Below are 11,546 nucleotides of genomic sequence, written 5' to 3'. Positions count from 1 at the left end.
ACACACACGAAGGGGAATTCTATGGATATAGTTCATGACATTGTTTCACGAAGACGTCCCGGACCGTTTCCACCGCGTGCTAATGTAACAAAAATGTCGTCGTGCTCGCAAAAGTGACGTCACCCGATACCACGTGACGCGAGGCTCGATGGGGGAGGGGGAGGGGTGTGCGAACGGCACGACTTTGGGTCGATTCGAAAACTTTCTTGGGAAGCGTCTTCGTTTTAACTATTTTTTTTATCTGCTCTCAAATTTTGGATTATCCGGATTGATACGAAAATTGTTAACTATTTCGTCGCCAGTGAATGCGTTATATGCTGGCGACCTTCCGACTGGGCTTTGTATCCCGAGGAGATGTCATCTCCCTCGCCGCGTATGCAGGAGGTCGTCGGTTCAATCCCGACCCTGACAATGCCCTGTGTATTTGGAATTTGCATGTTGTTTCAGTGGTCGTGTGAATTTTTCTCTGGGTTCCTCCGGTTTTTCCCTTCACATTTAGAAACGTGCGTTTTAGATTATTTGGCTGCTGCTATAACTTCCTACATGTGATGACGATGATGATATGAGCCACTAAGTGGAGCTATCATGCGTGGCCAGGTCGCCTTTAAAAATCGAGCCATAGTAGCTCAGCGGGCTCTACCTGGTTAATAACAGTTTCGATTTTTTTTTTTTTAAGTTACGTGGAAAACGAGCGGTAGACTTTTAGGCTGGTGACACACAGCCCTTGACCTCATAGGGATGCTTAGATGTTATTACAGAGTGAATTTCATTGGCGTGACATGTTCGGCAAGCTTAATATTTTCATATACAATTATAAAACACTTCGCTCCACATGCAGTCAGCACACTCCATATGAACCCAACGATTCCTGGCCACGGCGAACACCGCTGGCGAGTGGCATCTGAACAGCTGCTAGCTCAGCACTTCCCTTAAGCAAACCCGCACTGCCCTGATCTGGTGAAGTGCGCTCAAAACAAATCCCTCTGTGAAACAATTACATATTAGGCCTTCGGTCACCCAGCAGTGGATGGAACAAGGGCTGGTAGCGATTGGCCTTAAAATATTACACGGACACAAATCGTCTTAATTCTAGATTTGAAGCTTTCGTGACTGCAAGGATTCATACTCTTAGGTTTTTTCGGTAAAGTCACGTAGGTGAAAAATAAAATTTAAATTCATCAAAGTAAAATAAAAAATCACGACGTTCCGGAGGCAACACAAGCTTCCGTCTTCAGGTGGAACTGTCACAGCACGATTGCTGTATCAAGTTTGCTGTATCAAAAAAATATCTTTACTTGATACAGCAATCGTGCTGTGACGGTTCCACCTGAAGACGGAAGCTTGTGTTGCCTCCGAAACGTCGTGATTTTTATTTCACTTTTATTAATTTTATTTTTTACCTACGTGACTTTACTGAAAAAAACCTAAGAGTACTAATCGTCTTGGTTCGTTCGCCACGCCCGAATTTTTACTTTTGGGGAAAGCAACGACGCTCGCAGACGATGTCCTCGCGTGAATTTGCCTACGCTTATTAAGACGGGCGTACGTTTTTCGTGATCGTTTTTCGTGATCAGTTTTCGTTCAAATTCGTTTTCCCGCGATTGGAATGGCGATGACGGCTCTGTTGTCGCCTCCTGCCGCGCTGCACGTGTCCCGCGCTCCGCGCGTCTTCCTGCGCATGTCACACGCGGCTCCGCGTGTCGTCCGTCGGCAGTCCGGCGTGTCGTGTTTTGTATCGCTCTAAACATACAACAACAACAACAAACGAACAGAAAAGGGAACAAAAAAATACATGAAATTTTTTTTTTATCTCTCTTCCGTTATTATTCTGTTTCTTTATATCTATCTATCTATCAGAGAGGGGGGATTGTAATTATTTAGTGAGGGCCGCGTAATGTGTGCGCATTGGACGATGTTGTTGTGGCGCATGAATGCAGTGCTCTGTCTCCCCCTCTCATCTCTCTATCCCTCTCTGGACTTTCATTGTAAACGTTGTTTTTTTATTCTTGTAATTTCCACGGCGTTGGGAAAACGAGGAGTCGTGGTGGTGGTGGTGGTGGCGGCCGCCGTGCCCGAGCCGCAGGGAGGTTCTCGCCACCCGAATGGCGATGACAGCGCCGGCCGAAGCAGCCCCCTCCAATCCTCCACGCTCGGTTGGTGTTGGGTTGGGTTGGGCTGCTTCACACTCCGTGGATCGATGTCCCAAGCAGCTTAAACTTAATTTGGAGCTTTCGTGACTGCAGGAATTACTCTTTGGTTCTTTCGGTAAAGTGACGTATAAAGAGAACATAACAAATTAAATACTAGCATACGACGTTTCGATTGTAACACAAGCAATCATCATCACGTATAAATGAAATAGAAACACAAATCTAGTATACTTAGAAATGGAATGTAATACAACAGAGAGTCGGATAGCATAACAGTCAACACCCTTCCTGGTTGATTACGTTCTTCCTGAGAATGCTAAATTTGAGAGAGAGATAAAACACAGGACCAGAGACATATAGACAGACATATAAGCAGACAGATATCACAGAGATACATAGAGACGAAAATATACACACACACGCGCGTCTGTAGCCAGGCGCCACGCCGTTACTGCTGCAGTGTTAATAGGCAGCAGCAGATTGGCGTTTCTTTTTTTTTGGAGGGGGTGGATGGTGAGGGTGGGTAGGTGGGGTTCCAATCGCAGGGGATCAACGCGGGCAGGTGGATTCATGAAGTCGCCGCAATGTGAATGAATGCAACTTTGGCGGTGGTGGTGGTGGGGATGATGACAGCACCGGTGCTGAACTGTCGTGGAGAGTGCAGATGATAAGTCACAGTGTATTGCAGTCGTATGTTACTCTGTGCGAGTCTCTGGCTCCCCTGTCTAGCGAAGTCTACGGGTGCGAGACCGTGTCCATCTGTGGTTCCTGCATGAGTTGTGGTTCTTCTCTTGTGTACGTACTCTTTGGTTTTTTCGGTAAAGTCATGTAGGTAAAAAATCACAATAAATTAAGTCACGACGTTTCGGGCGCAACACAAGCATCCTTCTTCAGATGGGGGACAACTTAGCGAAAGCGCAACGCTTAAGTGTGTCACGCTTGTGTTGCGCCCGAAACGTCGTGATTTTATTTATTAAATTTTTTACCTACAGGACTTTACCGAAAAAACCAAAGAGTATGAATCCTTGCAGTCACGAAAACTTCAAATCTAGAATCAAGTGTACGTCTTTGGGTCTCCATGCGAGCCCGCGGGGTCTCCGTGCGAGACCGACGATGAAGCTACTGCTCGCGCGTTCCAGCTGGTCCGTGAATCCACCCGCACGCCTCGTCACCTGTGAGTGGAATGAAACAAAAAAACCCGAAACGGATTTCGTCGCCTCCTCAACCCGGAGCCACGAAGTGCCACTGCTTCCATGTCTCACTCGTTTATTTAACCCCTTAAAATTCCACCCCATCCACTCGTGCAAAATAAATAAACAGCTCCATTTTCGGTGACGAGTTCCTTTTGCGTACCTTTCGATGTTTCGTCCGTGTAGTCTGTGCTTACCAGTTTTTTACGCTACGATGTATTTTTTTTTTGTCGCGGCTAAAGGGAATTGTTGTGGTGACAAAATAAATAAGGTGTCTGTAGGCAAAGGCGGTGTCGCATTGTTGGTGTCGGGAAATCATCATCATCATCATCACGATCGGAAAGCGCGGCGTTCTATCCTTGGGTGCATCGGGACGCTCATGGGACCCTGGGTTGTGACGTTGAGAGTGCGGGGATGTTAACTACCTCGCCTTGTATGCAGGAGGCCGTGGGTTCTATCCCAACCCAGACGCCTGCTGCTGTATATTTGGAGCTTGCATCGCTCTCTCTCTCCCCGTGGTCCCGTGGATTTTTCTCCAGGTTTTCCCTCCACATTTAGAATCGAACACGCCCTCCAAGAGTATTTGCATGCTTTAATTTCCATACAATAAGTCACTGGTGGAGTAAAATGTGAGGTGGTGGTAAACATTTCTGACTCGCCACTACTGGATATCTGTGAAAAGAGCTTCATTGCTCATCGGATTCTTGCAAGATAAATAATAATCGATTCTGTGTAGTCCCACCAGCGTGGAAGAGTAGGCCAAATTACATCCCGTGGAGGCTCTCTCCAGAGCTCCCTCTCTAAAATCTTCCGTCACAGCGGTGACGTGAGCGAGCATTTGCAGGACTGCAGCCTTTACCCATCGGCATGTGATCATTAGTTGATTGAAGTCTGCTCCTGTGATGGGGTTACACGTTAAAAATCGCGTGTGTATTTGGGTAAAATCATTTTTATCACGGCAGAATGTACATACTTAGCGCGCATGCATCATTTGCATGCGTGATATACACACGGTTGTGTATGTTGATAAATTTAACACGTAGGCTTTCGCGACCAATGTTATTCATAATCAACGTTTTTGGGTTTAGATCGCGTTATTTATAAATGTGTCGTAACCCTCCACCACCCGACACGGCCAATCAGTAAAAAAGTGTCACGTTGACAAAAGACAAATAGTTCACTGCTTTAGCCCACCGGTGTGTTGAAGCAACAACATTTACAATTTGAGTACTCAAATTGTCTATTAACAGTCGTCGAATTGTTAATGTTGTATTGGGTTTACTCAACACACCGGTGGTGCTGAACTCGTAACGAATTGGCACGTTTTGTCTACGTCACAAACCTTACTAGCTGGCTGTGTCGGGTGGTGACGGGTTTAACGACACATTTATATTTACGCGATCTAACCCAAAAAAACTATTTTATCAGTAAAATATTTTATTTATTTCCCACCCCACGTTTTAATTCCTGTCGGCGCCAAGTGGGAACGGCGCAGCGTAGCAGCGTCTCTCGCCCGGTGTCGGGTTGAACAGCTCCCGGAAGTTGCCGTTACAGAACTACTTCTGAAGCCGCTTTGGACACGTGCATCTCCTACCCACGCCAGGTGGGGGGGGAGGGGCGGGGGCACACATTTCATGACATTACTCTCCGGGGTCATTCATCATGGCGCGACGCGGTGGCAGCCGTGGTGCACTCGCTGCGAGAGGTTCGCGGTTTGAGTCCGGACAGCGTCGCAGAATTCTGCACCACGCACCGCCGTCTGCTGCTGCTGCTGCACTCGAAGTGGACGTTCAAGGTCCCGCCACGTCACTCGGAACGAGGATGCCGTTGCGTGCCGCCGCGATGACCCGTCGCAAAATGAGACCGCGAATTACTCAGTTTGAGAACGTCAGCACGCCGCACTTGTAAACCCGGTTTGATCACAACTCTTGTCCGTGTGAGTCTATGGTCTCTGTGCGAGTCTGTGGGTCTCTGTGTGAGTCTGTGGGTCTCTGTGCGAGTCTCTGGGTCTCTGTGTGAGTCTGCGTCACTGTGTGAGTCTATGGGCCTCAGTGTGAGTCTATGGGTCTCTGTGCGAGTCTGTGGGTCTCTGTGTGAGTCTCTGGGTCTCTGTGTGAGTCTGTAGGTCTCTATGCGAGTCATTCGTGACTGGCCTGAGACCCATCATCTCACTGCACTTGAGAACCCAGTTTCATCACAGACGCCTGGAACCCAGATTCGAAATCTGATTATTCAGCGGTGCCGGCTCCGCACTGTTGACCTCTGAGTCACCTGGCCACCTCAATAATCTAAGTCTTGTGTCCGTACGCTGCCCGTGGGGGTCTGTAGTTGAGTGAAACATTTTTTAGCCACCAACACACACGCGCATTGGCCAAACAAAGAGTTGCTCTGTCATTGGATCGAATCGTAATCTGCAATCGTGACGCTCGAAAAGTGGGCGGAAATCATCATTTCATGCCTAAAAAGTCGAGAGTTGGTTTCCACTCAAATGAGCATGGGGGGGGGGGTGAGGGCGACAGCCCTGAGCCAGCGATGGAAGTTCCACATTACTATGGCAGGAGCTAGACCGGGGGGGGGGGGGGGGGGTCGGCAACCAAAATAACAAGAGGCATTTTTTTCGAATTCGGTATTTAAAAAACCCAACTCAACATTTGTAGAGCCGCAACGCGCTGTGTGTGTGTTGAACACGAGACGGCGGTTGTCCTTAGGAGACCACGGCGACACCATGCAGCGGTCCTCCAAGAGCCACCGCCATGCGGCTACGAAGCCCCGGGCTGCCGATCTCCCCCCGGGCTCCCGATCTCCCCCCGGGCTGCCGATCTCCCCCCGGGCTGCCGATCTCCCCCCGGGCTCCCGATCTCCCCCCGGGCTCCCGATCTCCCCCCGGGCTCCCGATCTCCCCCCGGGCTGCCGATCTACCCCCGGGCTGCCGATCTCCCCCCAGGCTGCCGATCTACCCCCGGGCTAGACGATGCTGCTTGGGACAACCACTTTTTGTTCTAGATTTGAAGCTTTCGTGACTGCAAGGATTCATACTCTTAGGTTTTTTCGGCAAAGTCACGTAGGTAAAAATAAATAATAATAAATAAATAATAGCATTAATAATAAAAAAAAATAAAAAAAATCACGACGTTTCGGAGGCAACACAAGTCTCTGTCATCAGGTGGGACCGTCACAGCTAGATTTACTGTATCAAGTGAGGCAAAATTCCAAGAGACAAGCTCTTAAATACAAGTTAAGGTGGGAGGAGGGGGTTATCTGAATGTGGCAGCTATTGTAGGAATCCTTCCGCGTGCCGGCATAGCTACCCCTTGTGTGTTTGTTCGTCTTCCCGCAACACCCCTACACGTGCAAAGTAAAGAAAAGGTAAGCAGATCATGATACACGTGAATAACGTGTACAAGTACATTCCTGCCGATTTGTCAACAACAAATGCAAGCTTGGGGCAAGGCAGAAAGACAACAATTGTCCCAGACACCACGCAAATAAAATGTCACATTCACATTGAACGAGCGATATTACACGGGTAAGGATCAAAACGTTACAAATCACATTCACCAATGTGAGCGCTGTATCCAGCACTGATCTTCTGCTTCAGGGTAGTACTGGTAGGAACCTCCTGGTTACACCAGCCCACAGGGGATTATTGTGTCCGTCGTGCAGGGAGGGGCTGGGTGGGGAGGGGAGGGTGGGGAGGGGCTGGGTGGGGAGAGGTGGGAGGGGTGGGGCTGGGTGGGGAGGGGCTGGTCACCCCGTGGTGCCCTTTTAAAACTCAACGTTTAACCTACTCACGCCAGCTTATGCCCGCCCTCACAGTCGGCCATATTTGCGGAATACACCGCGCCGCCGTTGACCCTGGCGATTGACCGAGCAACCCAACGTTTCTACCAGCTGCCTCCGCAGGAGTGTGTTTACATTTGTTTGATTTTAACAGCTGTCCATTATGGGCGGGTCGGCAAGTTGCAACAACAAAATAAACTTACACCACCAACAACAACAACAATGTCTGCTCTGTGTGTGCATATATGTTGAACTTATTTCGCCAACCGTGCTAATCTACTCGCTATGTTTACTACTAACTCTGTTTATTTTGCTAAGGTTAGGCCCACTGAGCAACGGGGCCTCCACCCGAACGGTCCAGACCGTCCGGGGCCATCTGACCATACTTCCCCACCCCGGTCAGCGCTGGGATTGAAGGCTGAGAGCACAGGGATTTCGAGGCCTCACAAACATACTGGCCACTCGACAGGTTCTAAACTGTGTTGTTTGTTTGACCAGGTAAAACCTACTTCCCAATGTGGTATCGACTGTGGCGTGGTGTGTGTGTGGTGTGTGTGTGTGTCTGTGGTGTGTGTGAGGTGTGTTGTGTGTGTGTGGTGTGTGTAGTGTGTGTGGTATGTGTGTGGTGTGTGTGTGTATCTGTGGTGTGTGTGAGGTGTGTTGTGTGTGTGTGGTGTGAGGTGAGTTGTGTATATATGTGGTGTGTGTGTGTGTGATGTGTGTATCTGTGGTGTGTGTGTAGTGTGTGTGGTGTGTATCTGTGGTCTGTGTGTGTGGTGTTTGTGTGTGGTGTGTGTGTGTGGTGTATGTATCTGTGGTCTGTGTGTGTGGTGTTTGTGTGTGGTGTGTGTGGTGTGTGTGTGTGGTTTGTGTGTATCTGTGTGTGTGGTGTGTGTGTGGTCTGTGTGTGTATCTGTGGTGTGTGAGGTGTGTTGTGTGGTGTGAGGTGAGTTGTGTATATATGTGGTGTGTGTGTGATGTGTGTATGTGTGATGTGTGTGTGTGTGATGTGTGTATCTGTGGTGTGTGTGTGGTGTTTGTGTGTGGTGTGTGTGTTTGGTGTGTGTATCTGTGGTCTGTGTGTGTGGTGTTTGTGTGTGTGTGGTGTGTGTGGTGTGGTGTGTGTGGTGTGTGTGGTTTAGGTGTGTGGTGTGTGTGGTGTGTATCTGTGGTCTGTGTGTGTGATGTTTGTGTGTGGTGTGTGTGTGGTGTGTGTGGTGTATGTGTGTGGTGTGTGTGTGTGGTGTGTGTGTATCTGTGTGTGTGGTGTGTGTGTGGTCTGTGTGTGTATCTGTGGTGTGTGTGAGGTGTGTTGTGTGTGTGTGGTGTGAGGTGAGTTGTGTATATATGTGGTGTGTGTGTGTGATGTGTGTATCTGTGGTGTGTGTGTAGTGTGTGTGGTGTGTATCTGTGGTCTGTGTGTGTGGTGTTTGTGTGTGGTGTGTGTGTGTGGTGTGTGTATCTGTGGTCTGTGTGTGTGGTGTTTGTGTGTGGTGTGTGGTGTGTGTGTGGTGTGTGTGTATCTGTGTGTGTGGTGTGTGTGTGGTCTGTGTGTGTATCTGTGGTGTGTGTGAGGTGTGTTGTGTGTGTGTGGTGTGAGGTGAGTTGTGTATATATGTGGTGTGTGTGTGTGGTGTGTGTGTGTGATGTGTGTATGTGTGGTGTGTGATGTGTGTATCTGTGGTGTGTGTGTGGTGTTTGTGTGTGGTGTGTGTGTGTGGTGTGTGTATCTGTGGTCTGTGTGTGTGTGTGTGGTGTGTGTGTTTGGTGTGTGTATCTGTGGTCTGTGTGTGTGTGTGTGGTGTGTGTGTGGTGTGTGTGGTGTATGTGTGTGGTGTGTGTGTGGTGTGTGTGGTGTATGTGTGTGGTGTGTGTGGTGTGTGTGTGGTGTTTGTAGTGTTTGTGTGTGTGTGTGGTGTGTGTATCTGTGGTCTGTGTGTGTGGTGTTTGTGTGTGTGTATCTGTATGTGTGTGTGGTGTGTGTGGTGTGTGTGGTGTGTGGTGTGTGTGTGTGTATCTGTGTGTGCGGTGTGTGTGTGGTCTGTGTGTGGTGTGTGTGTGTGTAGTGTGTGTGTGGTGTGTGTGTGGTGTGTGTGTGGTGTGTGTGGTGTGTGTGGTGTGTGTGGTGTGTGTGTGTGGTGTGTGTGTGTGGTGTGTGTAGTGTGTGGTGTGTGTGTGTGGCGTGTGTGTATATCTGTGTGTGTGGGGTTTGTGTGGTCTGTGTGTGTGTGTAGCGTGTGTGGTGTGTGTGTGTAGTTTGTGTGTGTGTGTGTGGTGTGTGTGTGTGGTGTGTGTGTGAGGTGTGTGTGTGTGGTGTGTGTGTGTGGTGTGTGGTGTGTGTATGTGGTGTGCGGTGTGTGGTGTGTATGTGGTGTGTGGTGTGTGTGTGGTGTGTGAAGTGGTGTGTGTGTGTGGTGTGTGTGTGGTTTGTGAAGTGATGTGTGTGTGTGTGTGTATCTGTGTGTATCTGTGGTGTGTGTGGGGAGCGGTAGCGGTAGTGTAACGGCTAGCCCGCTGTGCGACGAACCCGGAAATCTGAAGCGGTCCTGGGCCTCCCCTAGGTCGACTCAGCCTCAAATGAGTACCTGGTGCGCGGTGTGCAAACATCGCCACTGGGAAGACAAAGGCGGTCGGACGTGGTTCTGGCCACCCACCCCCCTCGTGTTGGCCTTCGTAGGTTGCCCGAGCAGTCTTTTCCATGCTATCCAGGGGATCTTTGTGGTCTGTTTTCACTCAGGTGCGCACCTTACCCCCCCTGGGCACACGGCATGGGCAGCGAGCGGGCAGCGAGCGGGCAAGGAACGAGCGGCTGAGTGCGGAGAGGCGGCACGCACCGGGAATGGCACCGAGAGAGACACGGGGAGAGAGAGAGGTGTGGGTGGGTGTGTGTGTGTGTGGCTGGGTGGGTGGCTGGCTGGGTGTCTAGGTGGGTGGGTGGCTGGGTGGGTGTGTGTGTGTGTGTGGCTGGGTGGGTGGCTGGGTGGCTGGGTGGGTGGGTGTGTGTGTGGCTGGGTGGGTGGGTGTGTGTGTGTAGCTGTGTGGCTGGGTGGGTGGGTGGCTGGCTGGGTGGGTGGCTGGCTGTGTGTGTGGCTGGGTGGGTGGGTGTGTGTAGCTGTGTGGCTGGGTGGGTGGGTGGCTGGCTGTGTGTGTGGGTGGGTGGCTGGCTGGGTGGGTGTGTAGCTGGGTGGCTGAGTGGCTGGGTGGGTGGCTGGGTGGGTGGCTGGCTGGGTGGGTGGGTGTGTGGCTGGGTGGGTGGGTGGGTTGCTGGTTGGCTGGGTGGGTGGCTGGGTGGGTGGCTGGGTGGGTGGGTGTGTGGCTGGGTGGGTGGGTGGCTGGGTGGGTGGCTGGGTGGGTGGGTGGGTGGCTGGGTGGCTGGTTGGGCGGCTGGGTGGGTGGGTGGCTGGGTGGGTGGCTGGGTGGGTGGGTGGCTGGGTGGGTGGGTGGCTGGGTGGCTGGTTGGGTGGGTGGCTGGGTGGGTGGCTGGGTGGGTGGCTGGGTGGGTGGGTGGCTGGGTGGGTGGCTGGGTGGGTGGGTGGCTGGGTGGGTGTGTGGCTGGGTGGGTGGCTGGGTGGGTGGGTGGGTGGGTGGCTGGGTAGGTGGCTGGGTGGGTGGGTGGCTGGGTGGGTGTGTGTGTGGCTGGGTGGGTGGCTGGGTGGGTGGGTGGCTGGGGTGGGTGGGTGGCTGGGTGGCTGGTTGGGTGGGTGGCTGGTTGAGTGGGTGGCTGGGTGGGTGGGTGGCTGGGTGGGTGACTGGGTGGGTGGGTGGGTGGCTGGGTAGGTGGCTGGGTGGGTGGGTGGCTGGGTGGCTGGGTGGGTGGGTGGCTGGGTGGGTGGGTGGGTGGGTGGCTGGGTGGGTGGGTGGGTGGGTGGGTGGCTGGGTGGGTGGGTGGCTGGGTGGGTGGGTGGGTGGCTGGGTGGGTGGGTGGGTGGGTGGCTGGGTGGGTGGGTGGGTGGCTGGGTGGGTGGGTGGCTGGGTGGGTGGGTGGCTGGGTGAGTGGCTGGGTGGGTGGGTGGCTGGGTGGGTGGGTGGCTGGGTGGGTGGCTGGCTGACTGGGTGGGTGGGTGGCTGGGTGGGTGGCTGGGTGGGTGGCTGGCTGGGTGGGTGGCTGGGTGGGTGGCTGGGTGGGTGGGTGGATGGGGGAACGAGTGCGACTCGTGGCAGACATGGCATCGAAGCCACGTGCAGGGTGTCGGCAGCCTGCGGGTTCAGATTTGCGTGCGGATTTCTTTTAAGGACCGCTGCTTCGTGGTGCTGTTTTTTTTTAAATCAAGGACCCACCGCTGTCTGGTATTCGCGCGGCATTGCGGTTCGTGAAATACTGACGGGTTTTTTTTGACCGAATTCAAAAAAAAACTTTAACTGTGAACTATTTTTATTATTATTTTTTATCAGGTACAAGGCCCATTGAGCTACGTAGCTGTTTTTT

Source organism: Lethenteron reissneri, chromosome 49 (assembly GCF_015708825.2).
Source record: "Lethenteron reissneri isolate LAM-NWPU_2019-01 chromosome 49, ASM1570882v1, whole genome shotgun sequence".
NCBI classification, from domain to species: domain Eukaryota; kingdom Metazoa; phylum Chordata; class Hyperoartia; order Petromyzontiformes; family Petromyzontidae; genus Lethenteron; species Lethenteron reissneri.
Note: the sequence above shows the minus strand (reverse complement) of the source record.